Here is a 17,398-nt window from a genome sequence, read left to right on the forward strand (position 1 = left end):
TAAAAAAAAAGCCCAAACACCAGCCCTACCCCTCCTCAAAAACAAAGGAGAAAACAAACAAAGCCCACAAAGCTGTGGGCATGGAAAGGCAGTGATGGAGATATTTTGCTCTAACATGCAGAAACTTAAAAAACCTTTAAAGAATACCTTACTTACCAAGGTCTGCCAGATTGTACAAGGCCAGTAGAGCAACGTGGACAAGGGGTTCACTCTCTGCATAGTCAGTTAATATTCGGACCAGTGATGGGATCACTCCAACCTTCACCAGCTCTTCCTGAAGGCTGCCTGGTCAGTGAAGCAAAGGTGTTAGAGGTGGTTAAATCAGGAACTGATGAAATCAGTGGAAAAGGTCCAACGGACATGCTTAGCACCAAGGTACTCTGGTTCTTTCTCCCACTGTTAGAATTTGTAAAGCTTTTGGTGGTGGCTCCAGGCTAATATGAGTGTGGAGGAAATAAAAGTTTGGGACAGATTTTTGCTAAACCTCCTGGGTTAACTTTGACTTAAGGTATCAAGCCACTGTCTCCATCCACATGTGCTTGTTGAGGAAAACCCTGATAACTGTTTTCTTTCTGTTTGTAGTTTGTTTTGTAGTGAATGAGAGGGTAATACCTGAAATGATTTTGAGGGTGCCAAGAAGTGTAAGATGCAAAGTTGGACAGTGATGGTTGCTTAACAGCACAATGGCACTGCTTTTGCAGCAGTGTCTTGCTGAGAGCTGGGCTGCTGCTTGGGTGACAGAGTGCATGGCAGACACCAGGAAGGCTCTGGTGCTATTGCAGCACAGGCAATTTGAATTCAAACAGGGAATTGGTGAAGTTAATTTTTCTTCTCTTTGGTGCATTTGTTGCTGCATTAGTAAAAGGATTTATTAAAGCATGTCACAGTCATCTTGGCAAATCTGTGCTGGGCCTGTGCTCTGCCAGAAGGGAAGCAGATGTGCAGCATGGCCATATGCTGCAGCAGTGCTGTGCACAGGAGTTACGTGAGCTGGGAATGGAATTTTAGGGAACAGCTCTTTTAAACTATTGTGTCATTCCCTGACAAATACATGCAACTTGCAGGGAGCTTAGTGGAATCTATTCCAGGTACCTAATATGTTTGGATTCCATATGAATACTGAAGGAGGCAAACCCACAAATTTCTAAGTGAAGTTGTGCAAATCCACACTAGAAGGATTAGAGAAGATAGGATGAAGGCAGAGAGTAATGGATATGAGATACTGAGTGAAAATTTCCTTATTACTTTCAGTATACAGTAAATATTTTGGGCAGTCTGGGACATAAAGATAAAAAAAAATCTTAAAATGTTTTGGGCAAGTAAATGAAAATTGTTGAACTTTTGAGCCCAGCTAGCAAGCTGGTACCTAGGGAATTTGGAGCACAAAGATCTCCTGCATGCAAGCAGTGGTTCTCAGAGATGACTATTCCTTGCATAGATTAATATCTCAGTGTGTTAGGAAAAAAGAGATAAAAAATACTTTTCAAACAAGTGCTTTGCTTTATAGATGTTCTTATTACTTTGGAAGAAGTTCAAGCCATTCAGGATTTGGACCCAAGGCAACTCTGGAAAATTGGTGAATATATGTGTGAGGCTCTGCTCCTCTTGTGATTTCAAAGCAGTTCTCACAGAGATGTGCCACTTGAAGTCAGAAATGTAGGGAGGAAGCCCAGAGTTCAGGCAGTGCTTGGGGTGCGTTCAGCCAGGTGTCTGTGAGCTCTGTGAATGGCATGCCTAACTGGAGGCTGAGGTGCATGATGTGCTCAGGTCTGATGAAGTTATTATGAGTTCCAGGTCGCAATGCCTTGTAAAATGATGCCTTGGAGGCAGGGAAGAGCAGGTTCCCTTCAGAGGATACCTACGGTTATCGTAACAGATGCGGCCTATGGCCCTCCCAGCGTGCAGCAGCATCTCTTGGTCTGTGCTCTCCAGCAAAGGTATCAGTGCTAGAACCAAATCTGCTTCAATACATGGTATCTTCATTTCCTCTGTGTAGATAAGAGAGAGGGAATGAAACAATTGCAATAACAACAGCTGGTAGCTGTGAAACAAAGTTAAAGAGTGAAAAGATGAAGCTAATGTGCTGTAAGATGCCTTGCAGTAATATTTGAGCATGACTTACCATTTTTGGCTATCTCTGAGAGCACGTGGGCTGCTTTCACTGCACATCGTGGATTGCCCTTCAGGATTTTTGCCAAAGTTGGGAAGATCCCACTCCCTCTGAGTAGGTGGAAGGACCTCTGCTCTGCAGTGATAAGAGTGTTAGCAGTACCTGCAGTAGGTTTGCAGCTGTTTTATTCACATGTTTCTTTGTTTCCTAGAGTTCTGAGTAGCTATCTGTGGGATCCAAGCTTCCAATTTAACAAGGTCCTTAAAGGCTGTCTGAGTCTGAATGTATGGGCACAGTCATCTGCTTGAATTGCAGCAAGTGTGGTTCCAGCTGATTACTCTGCTTCATGCTGAATTGAAGCAGGGGGTGGCCAGAGAAGAAAACAGTTTCATCTTCTCTGACTATAAAAGGTTGCCTGCATAAGGCATGGGAAGTCAGGGATTAAGATGCTATTCCTGAGGCATGGCCTAGCAATTAATTCTGTAGGTAGGCACAATATCTTTTATTAGACTAGCAATTAGAACAGACAATTCCCTCAGCATTTTTTCATCAAAAATATGGCCAGCTGGCCTGAAGATAGTAAATCACCATCTGCCAGGAGACTCAAATAAATGCAGGTTTATGTCATTTTAGGACAATATGCAAAGGCTTAAGGGACTCTTGTATAAGTAGACTAGAAACTACTTTTAAAATGCCTGACCGGATAGGGTCACCCTAAATTAATCCTAAGAGTTTGCAATAAATAGAATATTAAACCTGGAATTTCTCTGGAGCTTTTGGTATTTTAGTGGCCAGAAACTTTATCTGGTCACAGGTAATTTTGTGAGTTTTATACAGAGAGAAAAGAAAGCAACACAGCCTGAGGACAGCTCTAGTTCCAGCAGCAATCACTTCTTGAAATAGAGATTATCACAATAAACAAAACCTGCCATGAGTTCTTTTGAATTGTGCAAATGGTTAATTGGTGATCCAGAGTGATACTTAACTATCTTCAGTAATAGCCAGGAGAATCCCATTCAAACTTTCAAGGATCTGATCTTCAGCTTCTGTGCCATCTCCACAAAGCCCAAGGTATTCCAGGTGCTTATTCAGGGTTTCTAAACAGAATGGGATAGAAAACTTTGGTGAGTCAGCATGGAAAATACTGGTTTCCTTGTGGTAGTTCTTTTCAGTGCTTATGTCTTAATATAAAATAATTTCCTGTGGGGTAAAGATCTAAATATGCTCATTTATTCCAAGAGCATGAGGTCAAAGGTGGGGTCACTTCTCAGACAGCTCTTGTGCAGGGATAAATTCTATCTGGAAACAGAAATTAATGTACAATAACTGTGGCAGAGTTTGAGGTGGGGAGGAGAGAGGAGTGATTACAGGACCCACATCAAGCCTGTAATTTCTAAATACCTGCTTATCATAAAGACAGTACTTGCAGCTCAGCTATCTACTGTGGCAGTGGCCAGTAGCAGGCCCTGAAAGGATGCAAGAAACACATGGGGTAAAATACTTCTCCCTTTGTTTCTGGCAATGCTGGCCTTTAGAAACATACCTAGTATTTACACCAATATATATCTAATACATGTGGATCAACTTTTATTTGGATTTTTTTTATCTATATAAATTAATTCATAATAGTTAGCTCCACATCACACAGTTTCACTGTTGCAAGAGGAAGATACTTTCCTTTGTTTTAAAATATTTACCAAAAAGGTCAAAGTTCATGGCCTTTGAGTTGCTGTCGTAAGAGAAAGGAATTATCCTTCACTATTAGCTCTTCCATGTCTGTCATAATCAGATGGATTTTGATTGTAGTCCTCCTTTGTAATTCCTCTGTCAATATGCTTAGTATTTACAGAAAATCTGCTATTTCTAGGTCATTTATGCATATATTGAATTTCACAGGTTCCAGCAAAGGTGACCTCTAATAATTTTGTCTTTCTCTTGTAAAAGCAGTCTTTATTCAGCTCTTCAGACTTCATCAGATAATCATCTCTCGTATCCCAAGATAACTTAGATAAAGGTTATTGAAAGGTTTGTAGAAATTGAAATGCATTAACAGTTTCTCCTTGATTGACCTCCTTACTGGCTCCTTAAAAATGTATTTAGAGACAGGTTGTGGAGGTTCACCTCGATGAAAGTCAGAGAGAATATCCTTTTTCACCATGTCTGTGTTTAGCATCTCTGTGCTTTACTACAATCCTACAATTTACCTGCGCAGAGATCAGACTTCTGTGTTTTAATTTCCCACATTTCTTGGAACTGTTTTTGTAAATTCAGCCCACTCTTACTGCTTCCATCTTCATTAATGCTGTTGTTGATCTCAGCGCTGCTCTGCATGTCACAGTTAATGATGTAATGAATCATCTTTTAATCTCTTATAAGCTCTGTAGTATAGCATCCAGTTCTGACAGTTGGTTACCATTTATTTTATTGTTTTGTTAGGAATTTTCTGTCCTTTTAATATGAAGATTCCTCCATCTGCTTTCTAAAACAAAAAGACCTAAAGTGGCTGCAACTAATGTAAGAAATATTGCTGGAAATCTGATGTCTTAAGCAATTAATATTTAGGATATAATGTAGAATGTTACTAAAACTGTAGTAAAATAGCATTTCTGCTTTACAAATGCTTTCATTGAAAATGCTGACTCATGAATCGTGCCTCAGAAATTATTTTATGAGGATTAATAATTGATCACTTGTTTTTGTTTGGTGAACTCACTCTGTCCCTCATCTATCCATTAATTCATGTGAGATTTTTTAAAATGAAAGCACATGAATTCACTGCATACAGGAATTTATCTCTGAGGAACAGAAGTGTCCTGAGCTGTTTTGAAAAGAGGATGAGGTAAAGGGAGTTGAAGTAGAACATAATTAAAAGCTGTTACTGCCTATTAGGAGGAGAAATTATTTAGTTTAAAAAATTAAAAGCAGTTACTTAAAACCAGATTTACTTTTGTGCTTTAAAGAAGCTGCCATCTCCAGAAAAATAGCTGAATTCATCAGGTCCAGTTCTCTTGCCAAAATTTGCTGAATAAATCATTTTGTGTAAATGAAGTACAGTAGAATGCAGCTTTTTTACGCAAAAAAACCAGAAAAAAGCCCAAACCACCTGAGCAACATGATAGTTGAATCAGGTTTGATCTTAAACAAAGATCTAGTGGGAGTGGGCTACAGCTGCTGGTTGAGCAACATGAAATAAATTAGAAGCCTGTGAGATTGAATTATCTACTGAATACTGCTGTCATCTTATCGAGACCCAAAATGTGTTGGCACTTGACTCCTAGTACTGTGTTCTCTAATTAGAGCAATAGTGATGTTTGCAAATACATTTCTAAAATATTTCTAATTAGGATCTACATTGCTATGGAAAGGCAGGATTTCTTAAGATGGAGGAGGTTGTTTTACAAATAACAGGGGACAGTCTATACTGGTGTCTCATTGGGTCAGTACAGTGGTAACTATAAATCTGGATGCTTTGTCATTTCTCCAGGGAATAGATAGTTGAATAGCACCATATGCATGATGACAGACAAAGTCCTTGTACAACACCCCTCTGGTTTCAGTCTGTAGTATTTTGAAATAAGTATTATGAGCAGTAGCTGACTGAAGAGTTACTTCTGAAAGGCTCACAGAAAGCAGCATTTAACTGTAACAGTATTAAAATACTGAACCCTTTTCTCAGGATTCAGAATTTTATCATGCTTGTTATTCATAAAAACTTGATTAACATAACCAGCTTGGGACTGATTCCTCAATACTCCTTGTGTTTAAATCCATGCTTCTGCAGGGGCAGTGAAGCAGACACTTAACGCAGTTATTTATATGAAAAAGCAGTACAACATATAGAGATTGTGACTAAAACTGACCAGAAAAGGGTATTTCTGCTTTGTGAAAAATTCTGGGGTGCTGACATCTTGTTTCATGCCGTGCTGGCATAGCTTGCTGGCACAGTGGAGCTAGCGGCAAACCAGAAGGATTTGTTTCAGGTTTTTGCAGCAGTGGTTCTTGGCCAGCCGGGGCTGCGTGGCGTGGCCGGGGAGCCAGGCTGGAAGGGTGCCAGCCAGGCCAGCCAGCTGGTCACACAGCAGGGACTGCCCGCCCCCTGGCCTCTGAGGAGGCTTTTAGCAGAATAAACATCTTCTGAAGGAACACTGAGCGTTCTCTCGAATCAGCATTTCTGCTAGAATATCACTCATCAGCTGTAGTGATGTAGAAGAGAGGGAAATGGGCACTCTTTGCCTGCAGGGCCTGAGTTTAGAAATCTGAGACTGAGGTACAAAAGGCCTCTTTCCTGAGCTGAAGGCACAGATTATTAATTCACACATAAATCTGTACATAAGATACTGAGTAAGAGACATAGGAACCAGGCTTTTGCTGTGGGAGTTGGCTTTTTTTCATCCTGATGACAGCAGAGGCAGAAAAGGTGCTGTAGCACAGCAACTTCAGGAGGCTTCTGGAGTGAACTCTTTGGATCCCTTGAACCACTGCTGTGTCAATTCTCAGTGCTAGTTTTGACCTATAAAGTCCTCAGGGAGTGAGAGAATCCCATACATCTCCCTCTTTCAGCATCTGATTTTGCCCCTTCTGAAACAGCAATGGCTTCTGATTATTTTCCTTTTTATAGCTGCTCGCATATGTAGAAATCATTTTCTCTTTTTTTCTAGAGGAAGTATAGATTCTATACTTCAATATAAATGCCCTCATGGTATTACTTATTGTTGTTTGGGTCTTGAGCAGTGTGAGGTCAGTATGAGCCAATTTGAGGGCATGAAACAACTTAATCCAGTTAAATGCCTTGTGTTTTGCTGCCACATCCTTCAGTAATTTCACATACTGAATTTATTCTTCTGTCACTTAGTTTTACTTTAGAAGGTTCTTCCATGAGTTATTATCATCAGCATTATTCAAAACAGAAAAACAAGATAATGTGGTTTTTCAGAGTTTTAAGATGAGGTAGTTACTCACAATAGAGGTCTATTTAGCTTTGTCTGATGTCTCTGGTAATAGATGATTAAACAACAGTAAAAGCAGACACTATATATCCTTTCCCAGGTATGCTTTCTTGACTTAGAGTCATCAACTCCACAGGGATCTTCTTTGGTAGAAGTTTCATGTTGTTTAATTACACTTAAATTCATTAAAGTATTTATGTTAAATTTGTTTGTAGTTTAGCTTGCAGAACATGGACTAGACATAAGTGCCACAAAATAACTTTGGATATAGAGAGAAAATAACTCATTATTTTTTTTTTTCTTGTTTAAATTGTCATCTTCTCTTGAATGTAGTTTTTGGTAAATTTATTGTATCACCAGGGCGGAGACATAAGTCTCTATTTTGAGGTATCCTGTGTAACAGCTGAGGGATGAAGGTTAGGGCTGAGAAACTCCTGGAGTTCTGCAGCTCAATAATAGCTGAAAAGCCCAAGATGTAGCCTGAAGAAACTAAATTTCAACACATAATACTGCAAAATGGCTGATAGGTCTGTCTAGCAATATAATTAAAGCAAAAATAATAGTTGACCTGCATTCATGTTAGTGTGGCAGCCTGCAAAATCATGTAGCTGTAAGTCTCCATTTTCTCACAGTATTTTTTAAATGCCTTTCCCTGAAATAGATAAAATAATTCCTGGTTTGTTGTGGCATGTCTGAAATGAAGCTATGGTAATAAATGTACCTGTGTGCTGAGTAGAAGTATTACTGTATAGTAGTCAAAATAAAGCTCCAGGTCTCCTTGCCTGGAAATGTGATATTAAATTTGTTTCATATGAAACATAAAGGTGTAAATTGGGGATGGAGAAGTCCAGGAGGGCTGGTGAGTGTGTGTTCAGAGCAAATAAAGCCTGTAAGATCAAACACATTCCTGCTGGCTGTGAGTGCTGCAGCTCCATGATTACAGAATTTTGCTGTATCCAAGGGTAGCAGAAGCTGCTGCTTTTGATTTTGTTACCAGGGAAGGGAGGAGAAAGATACAATTCAATCCAAGGCAAGATTTTTTTTTAATTTCTCCAGTGGTGAATTATTGTATTTCATCTCTAGAAAGTCATGCAACTGTTTTGGGACTGGGCTGACTTACAATCTTTCCAATAGAGCTATCTTATCTTGGTACATGAAGTAGAGTATTGGAGGAAAAGATCCTCCATCTCTTCAGACTTTCAAACCCATGGCAAGGAAATTGTCCTATAAATCAGATAAGCTATTATCTATGTCTCCATGGAAAGCCACTTATGGCCATGTTAAAAGATACATTTTGTGTCTTTGTCACTGCACTCAGGGGTGATGAGATGTAGGAGAAAAATCACAAGATTAAAAAGGACCTGGGGAGAGAATTTGAAACTAATATCCTGAGGATGAAAGGGATATAATTAAGAACAACTCCTGACCTGGCTGGTTTTTAACTCTTCTTCCTCTGTATTCTTCAGCAGGTCTCTTCAAGGGGGAAAGGAGTAGGAATGTATGAGTATAGTTTTTCCCTAAAGGCTGGAGCCCTGTCATTATTCCCATACCTGGGAATTGAAACATCTCCTTCCACCCACTTTCAGAATCTGAAAAGGCCCATATTTTCCCCAATATTCTTTTATTCTGGTCTAGGCTATAGGTAATTATTCTCAATGTTAATAGCAAAATACTTAAGTGTGCACTAAAAGTACCTCTTGCGTAGAACTGGAAAACAGGGGACAGGCCACTGTGTTGTCTCCGAAATCTTACCTTTGCTCATTGCTTTTGCAGCCTTTCTGGACTGCATTGGCCCATCCTGAACTCCTTAAAGTATTCAAAGCCTATGATCCCATGGGCTGGACCTTTGAACATTTTACTATTCACAGAACATGAGAAAGCAGCAGGTTTTAAAGGAGATTTTCACTGTTTAGCCTGAGTCATAGGTGGAAGAGCTGATGAAGACAGGAATTTAATCCTGACTGGCTAGTGCTTACAGTAATGTTCTCTATTAATCACAAGGATTTAAAAAATTTTCTATAATCCATGTCTAAAATTCTCTTAATTGTCACAAATCAGGTAGGACAGCCACAAAAGTTCTCTTTGATGTGGTGTCATGCATGGCTTTTTTAAATTTGAAAATGAGGTAAAGAAATCACATAGCAGTAAAGTAGAAAAAGAAACTGAGATGGACAGAAGTTTTCAGAAAACTAGTAGAGAAATGCAGGCTCAGAGGAGGCCCTGGTAAAAGGAGATACTGATATTCTTGTGGTAACCCAAATTAATAGATTGTGATGGTGAGAAAAAAAATGGCATTGATTGTGAAATTGAGATTGTTTGGGAGGGGGGAAGCAACTCTATATTTTTATAATTTTTGGCTTTATTCTTGGGTAATTGAATTCCACCAAGGAGGAAGTACAGCAAAAAGTGTGTCTGGGGAAAGCTGTGGGTGGAAAGCAGCAGATCCTCTTGGCTTGTGGCTGATGTTATGCCCTCTGGAGTCAACAAGAAAAATGGCTGCAGAACCCTGACTGAAAGCAGATAAGAGGAAAAATATGATAACCTAAAACAGGTCAGTGAGATAAGTCAAAATAAAGCCAGCCAAGTGCAGTCAGGGAGAACATGTGTTCCAAAGAGCATGAAAAGTTGCTTAATTGTATTCTATTAAACCTGTTCCTTTTCTGAGGGATGGAGAATAGGGGTAAAATTCACTTTAGTGTAAAGGTATCACAATGTTGTAAACTTGTGTACCAGTATGTGCCTTTTTACATGTCTGATACTTTAACTGACTTGGTACTTAGGGAATAGGTCTGTTGGACGTACCCCAGCTTCACTGAGTCTGAGCTCCCAGATATTCCAATTAGGAAATTCTAGAGCCAAAGGCTGGAAGTCATGCTTGCAGAAATAGCCACAAATGTGCTGTGCTCAAAAGCAATGAGTACAGCACCATCAGCACAATTTGTGTTTGGGTAATATTTTCAAGTAAGTTTTTTTAATAAACAAGGGGTCAGGATACTTGATGGCTTAAATCAAAGTTGAACTTCTTTCACAGATGTTTGGTTCCAGGAGGTGTTGATTTCATTGTGAAAGAGGAGCAGCAAAGCTACATGTGAGCAGATAGGCAATCAAATTGTGACAGCTGGGGATAAATTGTCTTCATTTATGGAAATGAATGAAATTTCTGTCTTGCTCACTGGAGTTCTAGTTTTCTGCATTTGTTGAGTGATGTTGGTCTCAAAAGATACCTTTGATGATGCAGTTAATATACATCTTAAGTTTTGCACCATACAGTGAATTAAAGGAACCCTTCCCTATGGTTATCATGTGCGTATGGGAAGTGGGCCATAGTCTCAGCCAAATAACATTCAATCTAATTTTCCTGGCTCCCTAAATTTAGCTTGAAGAGCTGTCAGTGGAGAAAAAACCAATTAGACTCCATGGCAGAGAAAACACTAATTTCCTTTGGCTGACAACTCCTACAAGGGCCTTTTTGGCCAAGCAAAAGAACAGCTGTGAAAAAGCAGAAGCCTTTTTTCTGCTATGAAAGCACCAGCCCAGCCCTCAGCTCTGCCTGCTAAACAATCTGCTGGGAGAGGGGGTGGATGTTGGACATGCTGGCAGAGCAAGGAGGCCCCACCGGGGACCCAGAGCCAGGAGACCTCTGGGAAGGATGGCAAATAACCAAGCAAATGCAATTATTGGCCTTTTGTGCCTTGACTCCACCTAAACAGGCATAGCACAAAGGTTCCACTGTCCAGATTAAAATTCCTGAATTTCTAGGGTGTAATTAATGATGGCTTCTCTGCAAGTTAATTCATAGGCCTGAGCATTTGTCTGTTCTTGTGTGTGACAAATGTTGTTTGAAGAGCTATAGTACAAAGATATATTGTAGGCCTGGAAAGGGCATTCATTTATCTTTTTCTTCTCTGGTACTATGCCTAAAAAGTGTATTTTGTCTGCAACTTGTGCCTGTCTTGTTCTTGCTAATTGCTTGTATGACTCCAGTCAAGATCTGGAGAAAGCCATTGAAAGAGGAAGATTTTGTTCCTGCACTGTTGAAGATAAGGGCATTGCATGACCTATGGAGTGAGGTACCTTATTGATCTCAGACATCTCCAGAATAAAGTGGACAGTAGTGGGAATTTGCCTAAATTCTGTTAAATGTAAAATTATTTTGTGGCACTGTCTGAAATTTTGTAGTGCTGAGTATTATGACTTTGATCCTGACATGTGCATTTGACCTATTTTATAATGAGAGATGTGAAGAGGATCCTTGGAAGACAGGATTGAAGTTGGTTGCATAATGGACCTGTCAGGAATATTTTTTCTTGCTTAGTGGGTGTGTGTGTTTGGATATTTTTATGCAGTATAAGAGACTTTGTACCATAAAAAAAGATCATTCTCAGTTCTGACACACATTTTAAAAGCTATGGCCTTATAAGCTCTGTTGGTGCTTAATGCAAGTAACACAATTCTGTAAGATGTGACCTACAATTTAGAGCCCTGCTCCAAACCCAAGTTGCTCAGCAGAATCTGCTTAGTTGTGCAACACTTTTTGAATACCTATCAAGTGTTACTTTTATGCTTGTTCCCAGTAGAGCAAAAAGGATCAGATTTTAAGTGTATGCAGGTGGACACAGGTGTCTTAGTAATTTTGAAAATCTGATTTTAAATTTTTTTGCTGGCTAATTTCTTGTTTAACTTAATTAATTAAATTAATTAAATTAAATTAATTAAAACAACATTTTTTAATGATGTTGACCTGGTTACTTGTGCTGTGTGAATAGATTTGAGCTCTACTGCACAAGTGGGTTGGTGTTGCCTGGGAATTGGAGGTTGCAATAAGATTTTCATGGACAAACTCATTGTTTACATAATGCTGTGCAAGCTTTTCTGATATTACCTAGAACTATCTGGTTTAAGATTCTTACCAGGTTTCTCTCAATTTTGTTTGTCTGGAAGAAATGCTTGCAATCATTAGAAATTATTTAAATAATTGTATTAATATCAAAATTAGTTAAGTGGGTGGGAGGAGCTTTTCAGAAAAAGAAACATTTAATAAAGGGAGGGAGGGACTGTGTCTGAGCAAGTCCTAAGATTCTTTTGCTGAGCTTGCCTTGGCTGAATTTCTTTGGGGCTAGATTTCTTCCTATTGGTCTACTCTTTTTTTTTTTTTTTACAAATAAGTTAAATAATGATAAAATTATTTGGATAAAATAGTTTTGGTATGCTAGATTCAACATCTGCATTGAACAGCACTGATTCCAAATACTTCTGATATTTCTAATAGTCTTAAAATATTCTCTAATTTGTAACATGGGGTAATTTCTTTTAAATGGATATTTGTGTTTCTTGTCTGGAATTGGTGTTTTTGAAAGAGTTTCTATGGATCTTTCAGTAAAGCTGAGCTGCTTTTATTCCCAAATGTTTTTAGACTTGACAGGATATAGTTTTGTACTCTTAACTACAAAGGATCATAGCAAAGTCCCCATTCCAGTTTATAAACAGCAATATACTGTCACTGTCCTTACCTGGACTGGGCCCTGACTAAAGCACTTTTTCTGTATAGATTTAATTTAAATTGTAACTCCATTAGAAAACAGCTTCCCCTGAAATTTTTATTTTGATATTAGAATAGTGAAAAGGTAATAAGGTAATTTAGCTCTTTCCAAGCAGCACTGTATTTTACTTACTTAATTTAGGTTTTTTTAAATGCATGTGGACAGATCCCAAAGCACAAGAATGATAAGTTTAGGCAAATGGATATTAAGCTACTTGGATTGCAACAGAGCAAGAAGATGGGGATTATTTTTTTTTTTTCCTCCAGATTGTTGGAGACTGTGTGATACAAACAAGTCCTTCAAAACAGAAAAGATGGACATGTACCAGGTATGAGCCTTCAGACACAGTCTCATCCTTAAGGGCAAGAGCTTTGTTTCACAAAGCACCTCAGAAATGAGGCTGAGAGCCTTTGAGGAGTTGGTTCAAAACTGCTTTTGGGGCCCTGTCTGCCCTCCTGCAGCCTGGGCAGGTCAGGATGGCTTTATTGCCTTTGGTGCAGTCTATTTCTAGTTCTAAAGAAGAAGAGTAGCTGCATTTTCATTAGGTTCTAGACAGCAATAAGTTTGCTGACTCTGATTTATTTAAGTGCATCTGATACAATGCTTTAAAATAGAGAAGGAAAAGCAACTTGTATTAAAAGCAGCAGCTGTGGGATTTCCCTATGGTATTGATGTATTATGGGTTTATAATGCTGTTGAAGCAAATGGCAAGGTGCTGGGGAATGCTGAAAACTGCACACACAAGGAATTTATAATATTTTCCAGGCTGGCTTTAGTATTTTTAGTTGTAAGGAAGGTAGCACAGCCTACACCTAAAAATGATCTAAATTGTTATATGATTTTACAGGAATTAATGGTTTTGTTTTGTTTTGTTTTTTTGTTGTTGTTGGTTTTTTTTTGGTTTTTTTTTTGTTTTTTTTTTTTTTTTTAAGATAAGTTTGACAAACCTGTACTTAAAAGTGTGTGGGTTTCTGTTTGTCATTTTTTTTATTATCCTGCCCGGAGTTTTGTACTTGGGCAGCAGAAACAGTGCTGTGTGAGTAAAATCAGGCTGGAAAGAGCAGGAACAAAAGTGGGCATAAAAACTTTGAGCCACGACCAGCAAATATATCAAAAGGATAAGCCTTCTGAGCAGAACATTCAGAAAGTAGGACAGGTAGACATAAATGATGTAGGAGTAGAAGAAACAACCCACCAGGTTCAGCTGTCTCCACCTGAATTGCAATAGGAAGTCAGTCCTATAGAAATGATCTGAACAGTAGAGGTAGTTTAGACAGAAGCAATACCTGTCTAATACTGGTTTAGTCCACTTATGTTTTGTGCCCATCTCTCTGACATTTAAAGTGCTTTTAAGTTAAATTTTGACCTGCTTTTTTTTATCAGTGTCCCAAAACTACTGAAATGTTTAGCTTGACTTGAATAATCATTTAATTGACTAGGAAGGTAATTACTATAAATGGCAGCTCAGTTGTCAGACTGCTTTTAAAGAGAGATTATTTCACCCTTAAACACATTGAGTATTGCTAAGATTAGTTCTGCTGATGTCACGAGACCCAGCTGTGACGTGAGTTCATCACATGAATGAAAGTGGAAGGCTGAGCCCTTTGATCCAGTTAGGCAATACCTTGGAATGATCTGGAAATTGAAGTCTCAAAGGTATATTTTAAATCCAGTATGAAAGATATTCCTTTCACATGGAAAGGTCAGAGCTAAGGGCTTGTACTCCAGCTTTCCCTGTGCTGAGGGTTGAGTCATAAAAAAGTGTATTCAAAGGCTGGATCACCTAAATGCAGCTCCAGTCCTGCCAGTAGTGCTTGGCAGAGTGCAGCATGTATGCAGGGGCACATGCGAGCACATTTGCTTTGATGGATGTTGTACTGTCAATACAGAGGAATGAATTTCAGCTGGTTTTCAAATGCTTAACTTTCATAAGAACTCATCATTTTCCAGTGCTTTAAGTTCCCTTTTCATTCCCATTCTTATAATTTACTAGTTTTCTTTAAAGCAGCCTTAATTTTCATGTGACTTCAAGTGTTAAGTATTGTTTGAAATAGAAGACACAAGAATTTTAGGTCACCTGTAGTATTGCATTTATCATAGAACTACACTTGTATATTTAAACTAGCCTAAATTAATTTTCTATTTCTGTCACATATATCTGCAATTTGTAGATGAGAGAAAATTAAGCACAGACTAGAGATTGTATCTATCTATAGTTAACAAGAGCTTTACTTACCCATAAAAGCTGTAGCTCTCCAGAATGGGGACAATCAAGAGCAGCTGATCTGTACTGTGAGTCTGTGTCCTTTACAGCTACCACGCTGTGAGTAATGGGGAATATTGTATAGCTTTCAAGCTGATGAGCAGCCCACAGCATGCTCACTCTTTCCTCTTCCTGCCTTTTTCTGTGACCCTGCTCTTCAAATGCATCTAATACTCCATAATTACTTAATCCTCCGCCACTACTTTTGTTTCCAGTTCTTAGATGTCATTAACAGAAATGGAAACATAGTAATTATCACACTGGGAAGAGATACTTTAAGATCTCCAAAACAATTTTTAGTGAATTTCCTTTTGCTGTCATTCAGCAGAGTGATTATTGAATCTAATAAAGGTTTTTTTGGAACAGAGTTCCAAAAGAGACTAGATTACTGTTGGCATCTACTTACAGCCGGTTTTAAGAGTGTTCTCTAGCCAAATTTTATCCATACCTGGACCTCACCTGGGAGGTGCTAAGTGTTTGAGAAATGGTCCAAGCCCTTTACATTCATCTTTCAAGTCTGTGGCTAAAATATAAAAGAGGATTTATTTTTTTTCCTGTAAATGAATCTTTGGAGTCTGAAGGTATCATCTCTGGCTTATTCTTTTTGATCAAGTAGAATGCCTTCTGAAATATTCTCAATTATCATTTTGTAATGGTTAATAAAAAACATGGCTTTTAAAAAAAATGGTTAGCAAAAAATTGCTGGGTTTGAAGCAATAGTTTGAACATAATGGTTTGAAAAATAATACAGTTGTTTTTTTTCTTCCTATTGCCTTTCCAATCCCACTTTATGGGAGTTGAATCTCTAATAAATAAGAGCCAGTTATAGGACAGCTTACGAAGCATGTGCTGTGTTCTATTTGGGATGCATTACAACCCCCTAGTGTTGCTGAGCCTGAGCTAGAGGAAATGCTGTCTGCCAGTTAATACTATTTAAAGATTGTTCCAGTAAGCAGATTGAGCTTCCCAGTGTGGTGCTGCTTGGTGGGGGCTGTGTGGTGCAGTCTGTGGTTGTAACACTGGCTCCAAGTCTGTAGCGACCTAAAACTTCACTGCACCATGGAATTATAATCACTGTGGTGATTAGAACGCTGGAGGGAGTTTAATTTGCTGACTCTTAAAAAGCAATCTGATAATGAGTTTGGAGCCTGAGGATCCTGTGGAGGAGGTGGAGATGTTTTACTGACGCTCTTGCTCGATAATTAAAAAGCCGGTCCCTTTGGCTGGGCTTAGGGAGAGGGAGGATGAGCTGAATTCTTTCTGGCATAATTTGTTTTTTCCAATTGAAATGACATGTCCTGCAAAGTTGCATGTGAATTGGAAAAAAAAAGTCCTAAGGTAAAGATTGCTACCTTACAGCCTGTAATGGGGAAAATTCTTGTGTGTATTGCATTATGTTTGCATTGTCACATCCAGAAAAAAAATGCTTTTTACAGATAATGGAGAAGTAGAGCATGTATGCTTCACTGCTTAAAAGGAACCAAGGGATCAGTCATGGATTAAGCTGCATGTCACAAAATGATGAGACCCTCCTGCTGGTTCAGAGTTCGACAAGATGAGCTGGTTCTTGTTGGCTTTTGGGTATCAAAGGTACTGCTGTTTATTGAGGTCAGAGTGCAGGCTGAGGCTTAGGCAGGATTGCCACATGCTGTCAGCATGGCCAGAGGTTGGGATATTTCTGAAATGCAAGTAAGGGGGTAAATGTTAGCATTTTATTGGCAGAGCTGATAAAGTGTGAAGCCCCAAAAGAGACAAGAACCAGAGGGGATGAGTAGGTGGTGGTACTGCAGCATTAGGCATGCCAGACACATTTGTTCTCCATAGAGGCCAGTTCCAGGGTGTTCTGAAGTCAACAGGAATTTTTTCAAAGAAGCTGGATCAGGCTCATGGATATGCAGAAAATGGTAATCATGAAAAAAAAAAATTAACAGTTTTCCTTGGTAAAAGACTGAAGACAACAAAGGAAACAAAATGAGGTATATAGTAAATGGGTGAAGACAAGTAAGAAATCACATCAGATAAACACATCTTCAGTGTTGTTCATCATCTTGCTGCAGTGAATACTAATGGGGGAACAGAGGTTCATAACACTGCACAAAGCACTGACAAACAGCCAGGTATGGAAATGCTGTGCCAAATGAACTGTGATTTTATATGCAAACTAATCTGTTTCAAAGATTGACAAAATAAGATGGTTTGGGAATCCAAATTTATAGAACAGCCCTGTCAAGCTAAAATGCTTTTTTTGTTTGCACATAATCCTGGAAATCTCTGTAAGAGACACTGCACAAGGTTCTTACCAACATCAGGTAGTGATTGAGCTGGGTGCTGTACAAATGCACAGGGAGCAATTTTTGCACTGGAAAAGCTTACACCAAACTGAAAAATCAAAAGCTATCGCATCAGTAACCTGGTAGAGGGTCAGTGGCAGAGGCAGTGAGAGGAACCAGCAGTGTCCCTGCTCCTCAGGTGAGGAACAAGCTCAGCTCTGGTGAAGCATTAACTGGTCAGCACTGCAGAGAGGGACAATGTGCTTGGG

General features: G+C 39.0%; 1 pseudogene; it reads right to left on the reverse strand.

Moving 5' to 3' along the window:
- The window catches only part of LOC128937448 (rap1 GTPase-GDP dissociation stimulator 1-like), a 30,775-nt pseudogene extending 15,802 nt beyond the window's left edge, over positions 1-14,973 (reverse strand).
- Between the last annotated feature and the right edge of the window lie 2,425 nt (positions 14,974-17,398).

The sequence above is a fragment of the Melozone crissalis genome, unplaced genomic scaffold, assembly GCF_028551555.1.
Source record: "Melozone crissalis strain CALT ecotype California unplaced genomic scaffold, PUWL_Pcris_2 ptg000019l_1, whole genome shotgun sequence".
In the NCBI taxonomy this organism is placed as follows: Eukaryota; Metazoa; Chordata; class Aves; order Passeriformes; family Passerellidae; genus Melozone; species Melozone crissalis.